Here is an 18,148-nt window from a genome sequence, read left to right on the forward strand (position 1 = left end):
AAATAAGCCCATAATTTACCATCACTATCACAGGTGTTCAGCAAAGCAGATAAAGTGGGCAATCTAGGGGGGGGGGACATAAATAACTGGCCATTTTAGGAAGAAAAAGGACTTGTACAAATATTCCCCTAATCTTCTGAGCGGCTGATGTGAAAAATGGACCTTTATAAAGTGACACACTCATATTCCAATTTGAATGGAAATGATGAACATGGGCAAATACCGCACGATCGGATTTACAAATGAAGATACAGCTTGACTGCAGAATTTCAGACCTTTATTGTATGTGGTATTCTTAGCATCATAGCGTTGGAAGGGCCTATAATTAAGAAGTGGGGGGGGGGAGGCAAATGTCCAAAGATGAAATGGACTTGATGCAGATTATCACATAAACAGCAAAGTTGGAAGTTATGCAAATTGTTGCCTGTCTCTTTAAGAGGTCTCATCTGTAATGGAAACTCCCCTCTCTGGGTTTGGTTCTCTCCACAGCTGAGTGGGAACGATATGGAGTCTTTTCTTTGTGGAGCAAGCCCACAGCTTCTGTGCTGGGTGGTTAATCCGTTGTTCACAAATAAATACAACTATTGAAGATCTCCTGACCCCTCCTGCTTCCTGGTGTTAAGACAGAGGTATCTCAAGGTCTTCTCGCACAGTAAGTACTCTTTCCAGACTCATGGGATACTATGTAAAAAGTTCTTGGGGAAAATTAATTGTGGTATCAATTACAGCCTCTTTCCTGGAGGAATTTTGTGACTTTGTAGCTAAGCCACCAGTAGAGCTTAGGTAGGCTTGCCATATGTCCGGACATAGCTGGTATTTGACCCTCATTGTGGTAGTCAATGTCCGAAGTGTGGATTTTGGTGAATTTCATTAAAAACAGCTCAAAAACTTTGTTGTGTGGGGGGGAGATTTTGCAACAACTTTTTTGTGGGGCAGGGGGGGGGAGCTCAACCAGTTTGCCCCCCTCCATAAAGCTGTTTTACAATTTAAAATACTCATTTTATGTTCTTAAGATATCAATGACTTCCCTTCTTCTCTTTCCGTGGCTCATTTTACATATTCTAAATCCCTGCATATTCTACAAAAACTATGGTATACCATTCAGTATTCCATTATTGCATCCATCAAAACTTATTTACACTGTTGAATTTATCTTAAAGCTCAGCAACTTGGGGTTAGGGAAAGCTCAATACATTTGTACCCTCCAAGAAAAGAACTCAGCAACTTTTGTGTGCGAAAGTTTACGTTTTGAAATACCTCAACCCTAGTTTAAGGAAACCTCCTGATATTCCGATTCCAGTTTAAAAGAGACTAGTCCTTATGACCAGAGAGAGCCAAAGACCTGTTATTGCCTGAGGCAAAAAGCAAGATGGCCCCTTTCCCCACTCTGTGTATAGAAGCCTGCGAGAACAATGGGTTTGGCATCCTCCGCCCCACTTGAGGCAGCTGGCGAGTTTAGGGAGGCTGGGACAGGTATAATCTGAAACATAGCTCTGTCCTCAAACAGAGTTAGGAGGACAAGGCAGCTGCCATACAACACCTCCTGCCACCTCATTTTGCCTGCTTACGATTTAAGGAAACGGTGGCATTTGAGAAACAGGCTTGGGCACCTCAGGCTGTGACTGGGGCGGAATCTAGACACATATCAAAAACGCTGTGAAAATGCATTTTGAAAAATATATTGAATTTGCCATGAGCTCACCATCGCTATCTAGTGTCACATTTGTGTAATGCGCTTCAATGTTGCATTTGCAGCTGTACAGCTGAGTCATTGGATTACAGTGGTACCTCGGGTTACATACGCTTCAGGTTACAGACTCTGCTAACCCAGAAATAGTACCTCAGATTAAGAACTTTGCTTCAGGATGAGAACAAAAATCGCGCGGCAGCAGTGGGAGGCCCCATTAGCTAAAGTGGTGTTTCAGGTTAAGAACAGTTTCAGGTTAAGAACGGACCTCTGAAATGAATTAAGTATGTAACCAGAGGTACCACTGTACTGTCTGTCCAGGTGTTCACAGAAGGAGCCAAAAGTGAACATTGAGATTAAAGTGCCATTGAGCTGTGGGAACACAGACCTCTCTCCCTGTTCCTCTTTAATTTATCTCAGGAACCTCTTAGTTTGTGCTCCCAGAGAGCATCCCTGATATTATAGGGCCAGATTTGGAATGCATAAGCCGTAAACTCCAGCATTCTGCAGATGATGCCTAAATATGCTTGGATGCTTCTAAACTGGTAAGCCTTTTAAATCAATTCTCCAGATACATTGTGAATTGGGGCTAATCTGAAATATGCTACTGGGAAATGCTACCTCAGTCTTTTTCATGGATTTCACCTACAACCTAAGATGATAGCTGAGAATGGCTATTTGAAGAGAATATTTTGGTTGACTGCTGCCTAGAGAAAACCACCGTAGGCACAGGAAGTGGAAAATCATATTATGGCACATTACTATGCTTGTTTACTCAGAAGTACAACCCACTGTGTTCAAAGGGGCTTCTTTATAAGTGTGAATAGGATTGCAGCCTTAGTGAAGTAAGGAGGGAAGTAAGTGTCATTCAAATGAACACTCTCCCTTGGTTCTTACGGGTTTATCTGTTTACGTTTTTCAGTCAGATATACCAAACTAGGTAGGATTTGCATTTTATGGAATGCAGAACAGCTGTTGTTCTTTACCAAGGTTGGATTTAGCAGAGTCTCATCCTGAATATAAAAGCTCCCAAAGCATTCGTACCTCAAACATGGCAGTGGGAACATCCCAGATACTATGCTATTCTAACCAGGTGGTGTGAACTAGAGTCCAAATGCATTGTGGCAATGGCAGACTTTGGGCTGTCAAGTTTCAGTGGCACCCTATTGCAGCGCCAAAATTCAGAACTCCCTGCCTCTTATGCGCCGTTCTATGACATTGTTGTGGCTTCCCCTGTGGCATCCTCTCAGCTTGGCACATGTTGTGAGCAAACTGGTCGTGCTCCCCTAAATGCGCCTCTGATTCCTTACTATTTAAGGAGGTCAAAAAAGAAAAAAAAACCTGGCTCAGTTCATGTAATTTATCAAATGCTGTCAGGTGGCAAACACCGTTGTATGTTATCTATTAATATTTTACATGCCAATTATTCCAAGCTGGCCATGGGTTATCAGATGTGCTCAGTGGTGCCAACGTGATAAGCTCTGCTCCGTAGAATTGATCACATGGCATGGCACACACACAACATTTGAATGACTGCCCATTATTATTATTTTTGGAGGGGCAAACCCCTCAAATATTTTATTGTGAGGCTGAAGGGACCTCTGCCCCTATGAGGTCACTCCTATGAATGGTTTTTGAACATTTCCCAAGGAACCTTCAATTCTCTTGAAGCGCATCAATGGTCCCTCAGTGGTGAGATCAATGATGATGAAGCTTCCCTGAAAGGCAGCTTGCCACAGCTGACCTTCCTCTGCAATGTATAGCCCCAGTAAAATGTTGGGTTCATTTAGGGATAGGGAGGGAAATTTGGTTCAATTTGCATATAAAAGCTAGCCTACATAATTCACACCCTGAAATGTCATGCCTAGTGGTTGCTAACCTTTTTGGGTCCAAGGGCACACTGAGCATCTTGAGAAGGTCCCGAGGGCACCATCACAAAATGGCTTCCACCAGTGGTACGGCTGAAAACAAAATGGCTGCCACCTTCCAAAGAGCAAAATAGGATGGGAACATAAAATGGTTCATACAGGGAGAAGAATAAAAAGTAGGTTAATCTTCTACGAAACTTCTCCACATATTAGCCTGGGAAATTGGAGGTTTGGTGGAAAACAGTTCGAAATACTTTACTTTTCTTTTCTGGGCTACATTAGGTCATGTTTGTTACATTCTGTTGCTGTTGTGCTGCTGTAGATTAGAGACATAAAATTAAAGAGAACTGATTCCAGGAATAATTCTGAGTGCGTCCATGGTCACAAATAAAAAGACACAATGCTCACTGGCAAGTATTTTCCCCTATGTTTGAAAAGTAGAAAAGAATTTAAAAATGCAAGGGAAAGGCATAGAAAATACATTTTAAAAACTTAATACTTTATTTTAAAAAAAGTCATTCAAGCAGTAGTTGAAAAATACTTGCCCAGACTAATGTGATATTTGAGGCTGAATGTCATCTACAAGGTTCTCAAAATTTATGGCATATGAGGAAATATGTGCTCTCCCTTCTCTAAGCAACCTAGAACCTCTAAAAATGGGTCTCCTTAGCAGGAACGGATGCGTTCCTAAAACTGAAATTGACATATTCACCCACCCCTAGGCTTAATGTACTTATGAGGCAGCGCATCTGAAAGTTATGTGGACCAGAAATAGACTGATACATCCATCTCTGGCCTAGGTCCTGGCTACCACATTTCTTTCCTTCCTCCCTTACCTGCCACTGTTTTTAACAAATGACCATTCTGCCTCCTGGCAGAAATGCTGTGAAAGACTATACTGTTCAATGATTTGAAGACATTTCTGAAAAAGCTCATTGAACTCTCCAACATAAACACTGAATGTGTGGGCAGGTGGGGTTTGTTTGTTTTTTAAAGCAAAAACACCCTGTTAGCTTGCTAAAGTGCAATGCTGATCTTCAAAGTCACATCTCGCAGTGCAGCCTTAAGCTTCCAAGTTAAGAGATTTGTAGCAGAACCCCACTGCAGTTGATCCAATGCAAAGCCTGCTTCTGATTATCGAGAGTGCTTTATTTCCCTTCGGAACATGAATGAATGTGTTAGAAGCCTCGTTTTTCACATGTGACTTCAATGCAAAGGGACATCTGATCACCCCATTCAATCTGAAAAGCACCATCTGTTCAGAGAGAGGTGAGGAAAGGATGCTTTTAGTGACGGCTAATGCACAAATTATTTGCAAACAAAAAGCAAACAGAATTAGGATAATTCAGGGGTAAAAAAAAGCAAACAAAATGGAAGGGTTCACCTTCAGGCATCCTCTAAAAAGAAGCCAAAGCTCTGTGGGGAAAAGTTTGAAATAACTTTGAAAGTTAGGAAATAACCTTTTCGTTGCAACAACCATCTGCATTTCAAACTCTGCATCTGTGCAGCCACAGGCAGGCAGGAAGAGGCAAAAGCAGGCGAAAAAATAAGTACAGTGGTACCCTGGTTCTCAAACTTAATGCGTTCCAGAAGTCTGTTCCAAAACCAAAGCATTCCAAAACCAGGGCATGCTTCCCATAGAAAGTAATCCAAACAGATTAATCCATTCCAGACTTTTAAAAACAACCCCTAAAACAGCAATTTAACATTAATTTTACTATCTGAGACCTTTGATCCATAAAATGAAATCAATAATTAATGTACTGTACTATCAAATAAATAAGACAGTATTGTAGATAATAAAAATGAAAAGTTGATTTTTTTCTTCCCTGCACTGATGATAGTCATTGTTTTCATGGGAGGGCTTTATCCATTTCCACAATCAATCAATCAGTAGCTGAACTGGGTTCCACACAGTCACAAAAACAAATTAACTGAAAAAGCCTCAAAAACAAAAACGCAAAATCAATAGCAAAAACAAAAGTGCCAAACTTAATCCGTTCCGGAAGTCCGTTTGACTTCTGAAATGTTTGAAAACCAAGGCTTCAAAAATCGGCTTCCAAAAATCATTTGAAAACTGGAACACTTAATTTTGGGCTTTTGGAGTTTGAGAACCAAAGCATTTGAGAACCAAGGTACAACTGAGCCACCCCAAAGAGCTTTAATTTCCCAGGCTTCCTGGCGCCTGGGATGCTGCTGTAGCCGCATCTGAGCAGGATCGGACCTTAGTAATATGCCGCCCTGTGCGAGGCAATTTGACTCCCTCCCCCCAGCCCTCACAGCAATGGCTTAAGGTGGGCTTTGGGGATGAGGCAAGAGGCTCTGGGAGGGTCCTAGAGCCCTCCTTCCTCCTTCCCCAAGACCAGCAAGTGCTTGCCCAACTTTGAGAAGGGGGAAGGAGGACTCTAGGACCCCGTTGGAGCTTCTCACCTGCTTCCTGAAGCTGGGCAAACACCTCCTAGGCTTTGAGTAGGCGCCTTCCTCAGCTGCACACCTGGTGCAGCTGCACCGCTTGCAATGCCCCAAAACCGCCTCTGATCTGAGGCACTGGGGTTGGAGCTTCACAAAGACGCCTCCAGGAAGATCTGCCCCATCATTGCTATTGCCCAACTCCTGCTCCATGCTACCATTAAGTTTCTTTTGGAGGGGGGAATTGGGGCATGATCTAGGGGCTTTCAGGGGTCTGGGAGGAGATGTTTGGCTCTGCCACACAGGTTCTGAATTTGTAACTGAGTGGGAGGCAGCAGCGTGGAATTGAGAAATCCTTTGTCCAATGCAGGTTGAGTGGACTGGAAGCCTGAACGACCCGTTAGCCTGCCCTCTTGGCCACCATTCCTGACAGCTTGCTAGCTTATGCCTTATATATATATATCTCCTGTATCTTCTGATGTTTACCTGTGTTGTGTCCGCTGAGCTGAATGAAATTGCTTCATATTGGCCGTCTGCAGCTTTGAGTGTCGCTCTGCCTGTTTTTTTTCGGTATGAGTTTTCATCGCTGAATTATGAATGAATCAACATCTGCTAAAAAAAAAAGTGTGGGGAGGAAAATAAGCAAACAAACCCAAGGCAGGATGAAAGATGAGACCGAATTTATCTGATGTGCATACACCATTAAGCGGGAGGAAAGAAACAATTTATTGATTTGACTCCTTGCCGCATCATTTTTATGGCTCTTTGGGTTGGCTTTGCACAAGGTATTCATATGATGTCACATAATGCGGATCCAATTTACAGTGAAAACAGTCCAAACTGATTGTCTGCTCTTTTGTTTATTTCAATACAATAACCCGCACATTTGTATGCGGTTAAGTGAACACAGCAATCAAGATTACAGCGATCTTCTTTGTAAAGCTTGAAAGGATTGGTGCTTCGGGAGAGATGTATCTGAGTGTCATGAACTTGGTGAATATTATCTCTACAAGCCTCATATCTGTTCAGGCTTATAACCAACTCCAAAAGGGTGTATCATTTGTAACTCTCTTACCCATTTTCCAGTTCCTTCTCCTTGTATTCTCTCTCTCTCTCCCCCCCCCCCCCATTTTAATGGGTGAGGGGAGTCTCATCTGTTGGTACGTTTTTTGTTTTGTTTATATCTTGTATTTTTATGTTGTGAACCATCCTGAGATCTATAGATGAAGGGTGGTATACAAATTTAATTAATTAAATTAATTAAAGGGTTTCGCTTAAAAGGTTTTGGAAATGGACTCCGATTCAAATGAAACAATGGCTGTCCTAGGTACTGGGGGTTAAAATGACTCTGACATAAGCATTCTTGGCGGCTTTATGGTGTTGCAGAACTTTTGTCAACAACAAAGATTGAGAAGTGGAGTTGCAACATCTGAGAAGGGAGCCAAAGGTGCCCAAAGAGACCAAGAAGGGGTTGATCAAGCCATCTTCCTTCTCTCATTCACACTATTTGACCTATTATTCTGAAGGTACTCCTAGCTCGGATTTTCTCTCTCCCGAGCCTCAAGGAGGTTAGATTGGTCTCAACTAGGGCCAGGGCCTTTTCAGCACTGGCCCCGACTTGGTGGAGTGCTCTGTCACAAGAGACCAGTGTCCTGTGGGATTTGATATTTTTTCTGCAGGGCCTGCAAGATAGAGCTGTTCCGCCTGGCCTTTGGCTTGGACTCACTCTGTCCCCTTATATGGGATTTGGCATATAAATTTTCCCTTGGCTTTTTTGCTGGCCCATGTAGGACCAGCATGGATAGCTGGCTCGGGTGAATATCTGATGTTTCCTCCCTTTATGGTCTTGATTTATGGGCTACTACTAAAATGAGGCTGCATTTTAAGCCGTATTTTAAGCCGTATTTTAAGCCGTATTTTAATTAACTGGTTTTTCCCCCTATTATGTTTTATTGTAATTTATATTCAGTGTTAGCTGCCCTGAGCCTGGCTTGGCTGGGGAGGGCGGGGTATAAATATTATTTATTTATTTATTTGGGTTAACCATTGGCAAATCTTCAGCCTTGCTCATGGTCAGTTTGCAGAGCATGAATAGATAAGCTGTGCCCTTCCAAATGTTTATGAATTCCAACTTCCATCTGCTCCAGCCAACATGACCAATGGTGCAACAGCAAGTTAGGATTTTGGAGCAAAGCACAGACTATTTAGTATGCATGTCCCCAGACATTAAGGGAGTGCTTCCTTCACCAGCAAGTATTGCTGGGTGTTTTTCTGTTTGCGGGATTGCTAGAGATGGAGGAAGGCTCTATTTTAAAAGCATTTATACACAGAATTTGCTGATTGTGACCTGACTGAACTTTGTCTACACCAGGCTGCCACTTGCTTGAATGCCTGATTATGTCTGAACTGCTCATGCATTGCATGTTTTTTTTAAAAAGATCAACTAATTATGTGCACAATTTTATGCAGTGTGTGTGATATTAATCAAACCACATTCAGTACTTTATTTCTGCAGCATCATACATATAGTTAAATGTGCTTGTTACTTTAGGAATCCTGGAGTGTATATATGTAGCATATATCTTTCATTCTAATAAAAACATAAGAATTTCATCACACAGCTCCCATTGGAGGATTTCTATACCACATCACAATCATGGATTTGCATAAAGTCAGAGTGGATATTCTGATCATTTCTATTTTTAGCCTAGTATGTTTATTTATTAATTGAGAGGAGCAGAGCTCCTCCTGTCCACCCCCGGATGTGTGCACGGCCCATCCCCTAGTGTATATAATATTATAACTATAACTATAACAAGTACAAAAATATTATGTTTTTTCAGTTGAACTAGTTAAAAAACAAGTTGCTTTTCATTAAGACCAAGGAATGAGATGGGAGTTTAAAAATATATCTGCGACTAAGCACGGCATTGAGGTTTTCAGGAAATTCTATCTATATTTAGGGCAGACCAGGGTTGTGCTTTCAGCAGAGTGTTTAGGATTATAGTGGAGACATAAAACCAGGAAGGTGGGTTTACTTTTTGCAATGATGGTGCAGCAGGTGGAATTTGGGGTTTGAAACCCCCCCCCCAAGCCTGGCTGTTCATTGGGTTGCTTCAGACAAGTCATTTCCTCAGTCTAATCTGAGGGAAATCAGTACTATAACTTGTACATCCATAACCTGCTAGCATAACAAATAGCAGTAACTGGCAAATTTTGTTTTTATTGCTGCTTAGTAACGACAACAAATTTTGTTAATCATTTATTTGTCCACTTCCATAGAAAACTAATTAATGTATAATTTGCTAAACCAAGCACTGTTGATTTTTAATTAGCCATGGCCTTTTTCATCACTACTCTCTTTCCATGTGTTGGTTTTTCTTCCCTCTAGTGGCTAACCCCAAAATGCAAACAATTTTGCAAGTGTTCATCATAAGGACAGCCATTGGGTTTGTTATCCACATTGCCAGTGCTCCACCTGATTGGAAGTATAGGATAGTATTTTGGTGGCTGGATCACTAGATGGGGCTATAAACTACATCATAATCTCAATGTATGTCATCAGAACTCATATTACATGGCATAAATGTTGAGGATTACAAGCAAATTCCCAGGCAACAAATTATCCACCTTTTGTGTTTACAGATAAGAACTGTAAAATTAGTGCAGATTATACACACCCCTAAAATTGGGGGCAGTTTTTTGTGGAACGTTTGGCTTTCCAGACAAATTCCACTCAAAACTGAAGGAGAGGGGCCTGTGTATGTGTGGCAGAATGTACTAATTCTGCTAACATCCCTGTTTGTCTAATGGCCATCCTGGGCTTATCAAGTGCTCTAAACTCTAATTATTGATTGCATTTGTTGTATGAGGAGCAAGGAACATGTTCTCTATGTAGTTGTACCAGCCAATGGTGTTGCCTGAAAGATTAGAGGACCTGGTTATAGTGTTATATGCCACCCCTATCTCACAGCAGTGTGAAATATCAGGGGTTTCAGGCACTTACCCAGGGTTTGTGTTTTCTTCAGAAATTAGGCACAATGGAGATTGTGGTGTCTTTAGGATATATGGTTTTATTTACACACATATATACAACCTGCACCTAGATGGAGGGATTGCATAGCACGTCCTATGAAGCTCTGGCTTCCCCCTTTCAGCATTCAATTCAAAGGACAGCAAAAAAGCATCCTCTTTGTCTCTGAGAGCCAGTGTGCTGTAGTGGTTAAGAGCGGTAGACTCGTAATCTGGTGAACCAGGTTTGATTCCCCGCTTCTCCACCTGCAGCTGCTGGGTGACCTTGGGCCAGTCACACTTCTCTGAAGTCTCTCAGCCTCACCTCACAGAGTGTTTGTTGTGGGGGAGGAAGGAAAAGGAGATTGTTAGCCGTTTTGAGACTCCTTAGGGTAGTGATAAAGCGGGATATCAAATCCAAACTACTACTACTACTACTACTACTACTATTCTTCTTCTTCTTCTTCTTCTTCTTCTTCTTCTTCTTCTTCTTCTTCTTCTTCTTCTTCTTCTATCCAGCCTATCATCCTCACATGGAGTTCTGTTCTTCTTTTTGCAGCTACCCAACTCTAAGGACCTCCTGTTGGCCTACGTCATTCAAAGTTGAAACCCTAAGCCTGGCCTTTGCCTCTGCACACTAGCACCCAGCAAACAATGGACCCCACTCCCCCTTGCCTGGCAGTCTTGCCCTCTGATGGTTTCCTTGATGGGCCATCACCAGCCTTGGCACATGGAGGGCAAATTTATACTGGTTGGTTATAACGTTTAAAATGTGTTATAAAAATGCGGCACCAGAGGGTGCTGTAGAGCAGCGATCTGTCGGCAATGGAAAATTGCCTTGAGAGCTATATTACGTTTCTTTTACAATGTTCTAACAGATCAGTGTAGATCCACCCCAGTTAGCTGTGTCAAGCTGGCTTGGCTCATTAGCATAACTAAATCCAGGGGGGTTCTGTGTTTAGCAAAGTTTAACCAAACCTTGATTAATTTTAACTTTTACTACATCCAGGAATTATGGGGGAGAAATCTGACACTCCAGAATTTAGGAGAATCTGCCCCCCAACCCATAATAGAACCAGATCATCATTTCCATCAGAAATTGCCCCTTCCAAAAAACCACTCTGGAGCTTCATAACTCCAGGAAATTTAAATACAGATTTATCCCATCCAAATTCAAGCAAACATTCAACCCACTACCCCACAATGGCTGACTGGGTATGGTATTGACAGCCATAGAATTAGCATTTCATCTCTAGGGAGAGGACTTACCTTCCAGAATCAAAGTTGTCTAGTGATTTCAGAGAGGAGAGTACTAGGAAGGTGTCTTACATATGTTCCATCTGGTTCAGTATTGTCTACCCTCAATAGCAGTGGTTCTCCAGGGCTTCAGGCAGGGATCCTTCCTAGTTGGTGGAAAGTATCATACTGGATTCACAAACAGGATCACATTATGGTGCTGGGTAACAGCAATACATCTCACCTTTCCCTCCCTTTCTGATACATAAATCATTAAAGGGCACCAGGCACAGTGGAGTTAAAATATTTCAATGTGTGTTGGGCTGACTATAGCTAGAAATGAGAGTAACAGCATAAGCCTATGCATATATATTCAGCAATAAGTCCCATTGAGTTAAATGGGACTTACTCCTATCCAGTCATCACAGGACTGCAGCTTAGGTGCCATTCTTAACAACCTCCTGTTCTTAACAAAACTAATGATTAGGGTTGATTGGTCTGCTCACACAAAGCCTTGTTGATTCATGTTTGTGGGAGAAATCCACCCAATGAAATTGCACATGGCAACATGTCCCATTAAACTCCATGAAACCAATGTCTGAGTTAGAGTTTTTTTAAAGTTGGCACTTGTGATGGGGGAAAGAAGAACAACACAGAAGAGGGTTATTTTAGGATTCTAATGCTCTTCCCACCATTATTCCGAGGGGATCGTTCCCCTGTAGAGTTCTCCGTTGTTTGCTATAACAAAACTATGAAAATTTACTTGTTCTCTTCATGGCAGAGATTAGATTACATAATACAAGAACTAGGAGACAGATAGCCTGCAGGTATTTATTAGTCAAAAGAAGACTGATAACATTATGTAAGGATAGGCCATATTATGAAAATGAAATCCCCGAAGTGATGTACATTTATTGAAAAGGGAAGAACTGAAAAGACATCTTTTGTATATATGTGCATTGAACTATTCCACTTTCTTCCTCACCCTCTCCTATTAGGAGAAACATCATTAGATATTATGGGAAAGAAAGTAGATGAATAAACGAGCGAATTAAGTTAATTTGGATATGCAGAAGGTATTAAAAATAAATTTAAGGGACTGCAGTAAGAGGGGGAAGGAAGTCAAGTTTTGAAATGTTAAAATGATTGTAAATAGATAGATAGATAGATAGATAGATAGATAGATAGATAGATGATAGATACATAGATGATAGATAGATAGATAGATAGATAGATAGATAGATAGATAGATAGATAATAGATAGATGATAGATATTTTGGGAGACACTCCTCTCCCCTCTTAGATCCTGTCTTGCTACCCTTGCCTAAGGTTCTCTTCAAATTCAATATAATATAGCATAATATTTATATTCTATCCTTCCAAAAGCTTTGCCCTAGATCAGCAGTGGCTCCTCTCCCATAAATGTTCAGTGCCTCCCTTGACTCACCATGTCACAGGATTGGAGGAAGTAGCTCCTGGTCCTTCTCCAAGTTTAGTGGCTGGGAGTTTAATTTTTTTTTAAAGTTAATTTTTGTTTTAAATTTTAAAGGTATTTAAAATGTTTTCAGTAAGAAAACATATTTTCAATTTTCAATTTTCAATTAATTTTCCAGGTATTTAAAATGTTTTCAGTAAAAAGAAATGTGACCATATGTACCCCACTTTTCCACAATATGCCACTTTAAAGTCCCTGAAATTATGATAAAGGATAATAAGTTAATAAATAAATCAGGTGTGAGAGCTCCCCAGATGAACTATATTGACAATACAGATACACACACAAGCAGGTTTTCAAGTGGAGGAAGGGGCCATTCGAACTGTTGCCCTGTGCCAACCCTGAACAGGAAATAATTTAAAATGTGAGTACATTGCCACATTACAATTTAATTCTGTTCCCTGAACCTTGAGATGCCAATATAAATATGAGTACATTCGCTGGGAAATCAATATGTTTCAATTAGAATAATATTGCCTTTCAAAATAAGCAACAGATCTGTAATACAATACCCTGTTACCTAGTAGCACTGATGGTTATTCTAACATGAAATAACAATAAAGGGTATAACAAAGGCATATTACTTGATGTTCCTGAACAGCTTGAATAGAAAGGGCATGATCCAATCAAGTTTATGCACTTGAAGGCTAAAAATGAATAATCTGCATTTAGCAGAATGATACTGACTCATCGCAGTTTGCCTAGGTCCCGTCTCCATGTATAATTTACATTATTCCTAGCTTGCCCACTGAAATCAATGAGACCTAACCTTGAATGGATCATTCCCAAATAGCTTGCGGGATAGATTATATTGAAGCTGGTTTTATATTTTGCAGGAATGCCCTCCCCCCCACTTGGATGTTTATTTTAATGCTGTTGATTTAGTTAATGATACACACACTGTTTTATGATTTTAAGTTGTATGTTTTTTAAAAATAACATTGAGAAGGTTTTCAACTTTTTGAGAACAACTGGCTATGGGATGCTCCTGAGAAGGCTACAACTCCTGGGGTTTTCTGGGGAAGAGGGGTAGACTACTAAACGACTCTGGGAATGTAGTTCTGTGAAGAGAATAGGGGTCTGTCTATCATCTGTCAGTACCTTTAACAAACTGGGGCTGTGGGCCCAGGTGGCATGAGGTAGGAAGCAGCCAGGGGCTAACCAGGGAAGATAAAATAATCACAAGACAACCACTTTAGGATAATGCAGGCCACCACATTATTGATTACAGATGAAAGCAAATCTTGGCGTAGGCGTTGGATATTTATCCAGAAACACCCAGCCTGACTGCTGGTTGATTTGGAGAAGGGTTAATCCTGGGTTAAGGATCACCCCGTGACATACATAAAAGCAGGGTGACTTCTAAGATCACTGTTGTGGAGTATTACTCTAACCCATCAGCCCCCGTCTGGGCATTAACATGGAAGCACCTCCCCCTGGAACCCTTTAACGGGGTACCCCCTATCCCTTGGAGCAGGCGGTGAGAGTCCCACTCACCCCCCTGATCCACCTTGACTAGGTATACAACCCCTTGCCTTATCTGCCCAATCTGTGTCAATTGCTATGAGGAAGGCGAAACTCTCAGACTGGCCCAATTTGCCTGGAGGATGAATTCCACCCTAGTCCCAAATAAATTTAGCTTACTAATTAATTAATTAATTAATTAATTAGTAAATTTAGTTTACTAATTTATTAATGGCCTTCCACATTAGTGTCAAGGTGATTTACAAAATAACAAAAAAAAACACCAAATAAATAGCATTGTATTCTTTTAAAAAGAGATTTACAAACAAAAGGGAATAAGCATCCTTTCACTCAACTGGAAAAGCTTGTTGAATCAAAAAGGTCTTCAATCATTTCTAGAAAGTGGGTACCCGCTGTAATCTCATGCAGGGATGTATGATGTGCCTAGTCTGGGCAACAAATTAACATTTAAGTGTTGAAAGCAAAATCTTTGTAAGCCAAACTAAATGATGGCAAAACTGTTCTCATTCAAATAGGTTTTAAAAAGTGGGTTTTCAAAACCCTCTAGGACATTATAACCATTGTGCATTATAAAATACCATGTTTCATGTATTCCCAATGGCTGGTTTATGTCAGTATATCATACCAAATGGAATAATATTCACTTTGTTCTTTAGAGACACTTGTGCTTTCCTCTAGTGACTCCTTTCCATTTATATTGATGAATGAATCTAAAATCTAATTGTTACTCATTGATTGAACCAACAGCGCAAGCTGCTAGTTCTACAAGTCAAGAAGCTGATAACAATACAGTATTGCACAGCATAGATTCTCATCCACAAATGAACTAAAAATATCCAGATTGTTTAATCTTAGTATATTAGCACTTATTAGGCCCCCATCAGCTACAGTTGGTCATTAACATCTGGATTCTGAAAGTCTGTAACAATATGTCTCTTCGAAACACTAGCACAAAAATCACAGCTTTTGTTTCTATTGTGATTCAAGTAAAATTCACAGTGCTCATCCTCACCTCTGAGGTCCTAAATAGCTTGGCTGCAATATGGTAAGAAATCAGCACCAAGGAAATACCTGTGCAGTAATGGTAGGTGTGTTTAGATATTGTGGACAAGGTGGCCAGGAGAGTTATTGTAATTTATATAAGGCCTTTCATTTCGAGAAGAAGCACCATAGTGGTTCACAGACAAATAAAAGCCAACAGCAATATAACAAAAATAAAAAACAGAGCTACCAATTAAAAATAAATAAATAAACATACATACCCCACTCATCTGGCTGGGTTTCCCCAGCCACTCTGGGCAGCTCGCAGCAGAATATTTAAAACACGATAAAACATGAAACATTTAAAACTTCCCTAAACAGGGCTGCCTTCAGATGCCTTTATAAAAAGTACAGCTACCGATACATAAAATACATAGTGAAACAGCTACATTAAATCATAATTAAAATAAGACACAGATGAAACAATCCAAACTTGAAATTCAAATCAGGAGAGCATGGAAATGGCAGCTGCACACAGAGAGTGTTTCCTAGGCTGTCATTTCCACCCAGGGATTGGTTCAGTGGTGGGTGATGGGTGGGCTGGCAGTGCTCACATGACCTTGATCTCCTGTGTGGCCCATCACATTCTCCCAGTACGCAGTTGCAAGACAACATCAAGGTTGACCATGATGAAGCCTCACTGCCCCCTCTCCATCCAGTATGGGACAGGGACACAGACAACTAGAAGTTGGTTGAGTGCCACCACTTGATCCCACTGCCCACTACTAGATTGGTGAAATCTCTGGCTGCAAATGGGTTCAAACCCCAATTCAATCCTGAGCCACTACAAGAGGCAGAAATAAAGAACAATAGTAGTCTGGCATTTAAGTGACTTGCAAACAAGTTGTTTTTCCAGTCTGAGATACCTATTCCATGCCCTTAGTTTGCAATAGATCATTTAAATTTTATATGGCTATATATAAAAATTATCTGTTATATGGACCCTAATCATTTCAAATTATACTCTTTGCTTCAGTAACAGCTGTGATGTTACTGTATCAGAAATGGCACATTTGAATTTATTCATGAAAGGCAAGACAATCCATGGTCAACAAGCCCTTTCCGCATCTCCAAGGATGGATCTAAAATGCGTATGTAGTTACATTGATGCCGTCACTTTCCATGGATTTTCCCATTAAAATGGGAATAAATATTGGGGGGTTATTTTTCAATTGGCTGCTTCATAGGGGTAAACCCAAAGATAGACTTCGATTGCTCAAGCTACGATTAAAAATATATATCAGAAAATGCAGCAAAATGATTCATTGCTACGTACGTCAGCAGCATTTATCATTCACATCTTTAGCTCCAAGAGCATATAAACTTTCAAGGATGGTCAGTCAGTGGACAATGTTTATATATTACTTAGAAATCAATTTCAAGATAGAACATTCTGAACTTCCGAACAAGGAATGAGGTGCACAGATGTTACGATGGCTATTCCTCAACATATATAGATTTGATTTATATCAAAGAAAGCTCTCTCTCTCTCTCTCTCTCTCTCTCTCTCTCTCTCTCTCTCTCTCTCTCTCTCTCTCTCCCTCCCCCCCTCTCTCTCTCAAAACAGACCCCTCTAATATGCTGGAACTATGGGCTGGAGCAAATACTACTTGATAGTCTCAAGTGTTGTAAAAATGATCTTATGAATAAACTAGGGTTACCATAACGTCTGGAAAGCTCAACAACCTTTGTGTCTGGATATGAAATATGGCAACCCTAGAATAAGCTAAATAGCTTTCATTGCTGCACTAAACTCAGGGTCTCTACCACTACAGTGGTACCTCGGGTTAAGTACTTAATTCGTTCCGGAGGTCTGTTCTTAACCAGAAACTTTTGTTACCCTGAAGCACCACTTTAGCTAATGGGAACTCCTGCTGCGCCGCAGGAGCACAATTTCTGTTCTTATCCTGAAGCAAAGTTCTTAACCTGAAGAACTATTTCTGGGTTAACGGAGTCTGTAACCTGAAGCATATGTAACGTGAAGCGTATGTAACCCGAACCACTGTACTTCACTACATATAAAGATCTAGATATGCAGAAATCCCCCTTTTTTGTAAAACAAAGAAAGAAGAAAACCCAAAATACTGTAACAGTGTTTGCATAGTGTATCTGGAACCTTTTAGTTCTTAATGCATAGGCCTTCCACACACAGTCACCATCTGATGATAGGGAAAAAAGGACAGGAATAATATTAGAATAGAAATTTTATAATATATATATGCCAATACAGGCATAGGTCACAACTTTCGTATAAGGGAAAACATTTGAAACAGAGAAAATGGAAAAGACTGTAACAGCACAGAAGAAAACAGATGGGGGGGGGCAGGCCACAAGTTGCATTATTCTTGCTTTTAATAGCAACTGATAATGTTTATTTTTGAAGAAAAAGCAGTCAGGGGGCCCTGATCTGAAAGGTCTTTTTTGGGGGGACACACACACACCAATTTACTACCATGGTGCTCCCTTCCTTGCTATTTGTCCATGAAGCTGCTGTGGTGGTGAACAGCACTTTTGGGAACAAATATGAGCTGCCTTGGGTGGCAGTGTAGTTTGGCCTAATATACTGCCAAAGCCAAGATGTTGAAGGCTATGAAACATGGTTCATAAATGTTTACAATTTCAACGGACGTTATGAGTCTAGTTCTAGCAGGTTACTGTTCTTTCTACTATGGGGCAAAGCGAACATTTGCCACAACTTGGGGTGTGTGGTACTAGAATGTGATGCCCACATTGCTACTTTTTACAGAGAAGACCATGCCCATGAGAAATTTCTCATGTCAGTTTAACTAGAAATCAGAGTGAAAACTAATATTCAAAAGTTGGCATACTCTAGTCTAGCTTCACTGCTCAGAATGAGTGCAACATTTCAGAATTCAGAGACGAACTTTCAATGTGACGGTCTATTCCAAAATTCA

General features: G+C 40.6%; 2 long non-coding RNA genes across 2 annotated transcripts in view; one reads left to right on the top strand and one right to left on the bottom strand.

The window, feature by feature from the left end:
• Positions 1 to 519: 519 nt before the first annotated feature.
• The window catches only part of LOC309371181, a 58,890-nt gene continuing 41,261 nt past the window's right edge, over positions 520 to 18,148 (top strand). Inside the window, exon 1 of the long non-coding RNA XR_014168842.1 lies at positions 520 to 652. This is a non-coding gene — a long non-coding RNA (uncharacterized lncRNA). The remainder of the gene's footprint in view (positions 653 to 18,148) is intronic.
• LOC309371215 lies at positions 4,684 to 11,382 on the bottom strand. Its single transcript, XR_014168924.1, has 3 exons — positions 11,245 to 11,382; positions 6,451 to 6,576; positions 4,684 to 4,810 (listed from the first exon to the last, which is right to left on the bottom strand). It is a non-coding gene; the product is annotated as an uncharacterized lncRNA (long non-coding RNA).

This window comes from Podarcis melisellensis, assembly GCF_964234715.1.
Source record: "Podarcis melisellensis genome assembly, chromosome: 5".
Classification (NCBI taxonomy): Eukaryota; Metazoa; Chordata; class Lepidosauria; order Squamata; family Lacertidae; genus Podarcis; species Podarcis melisellensis.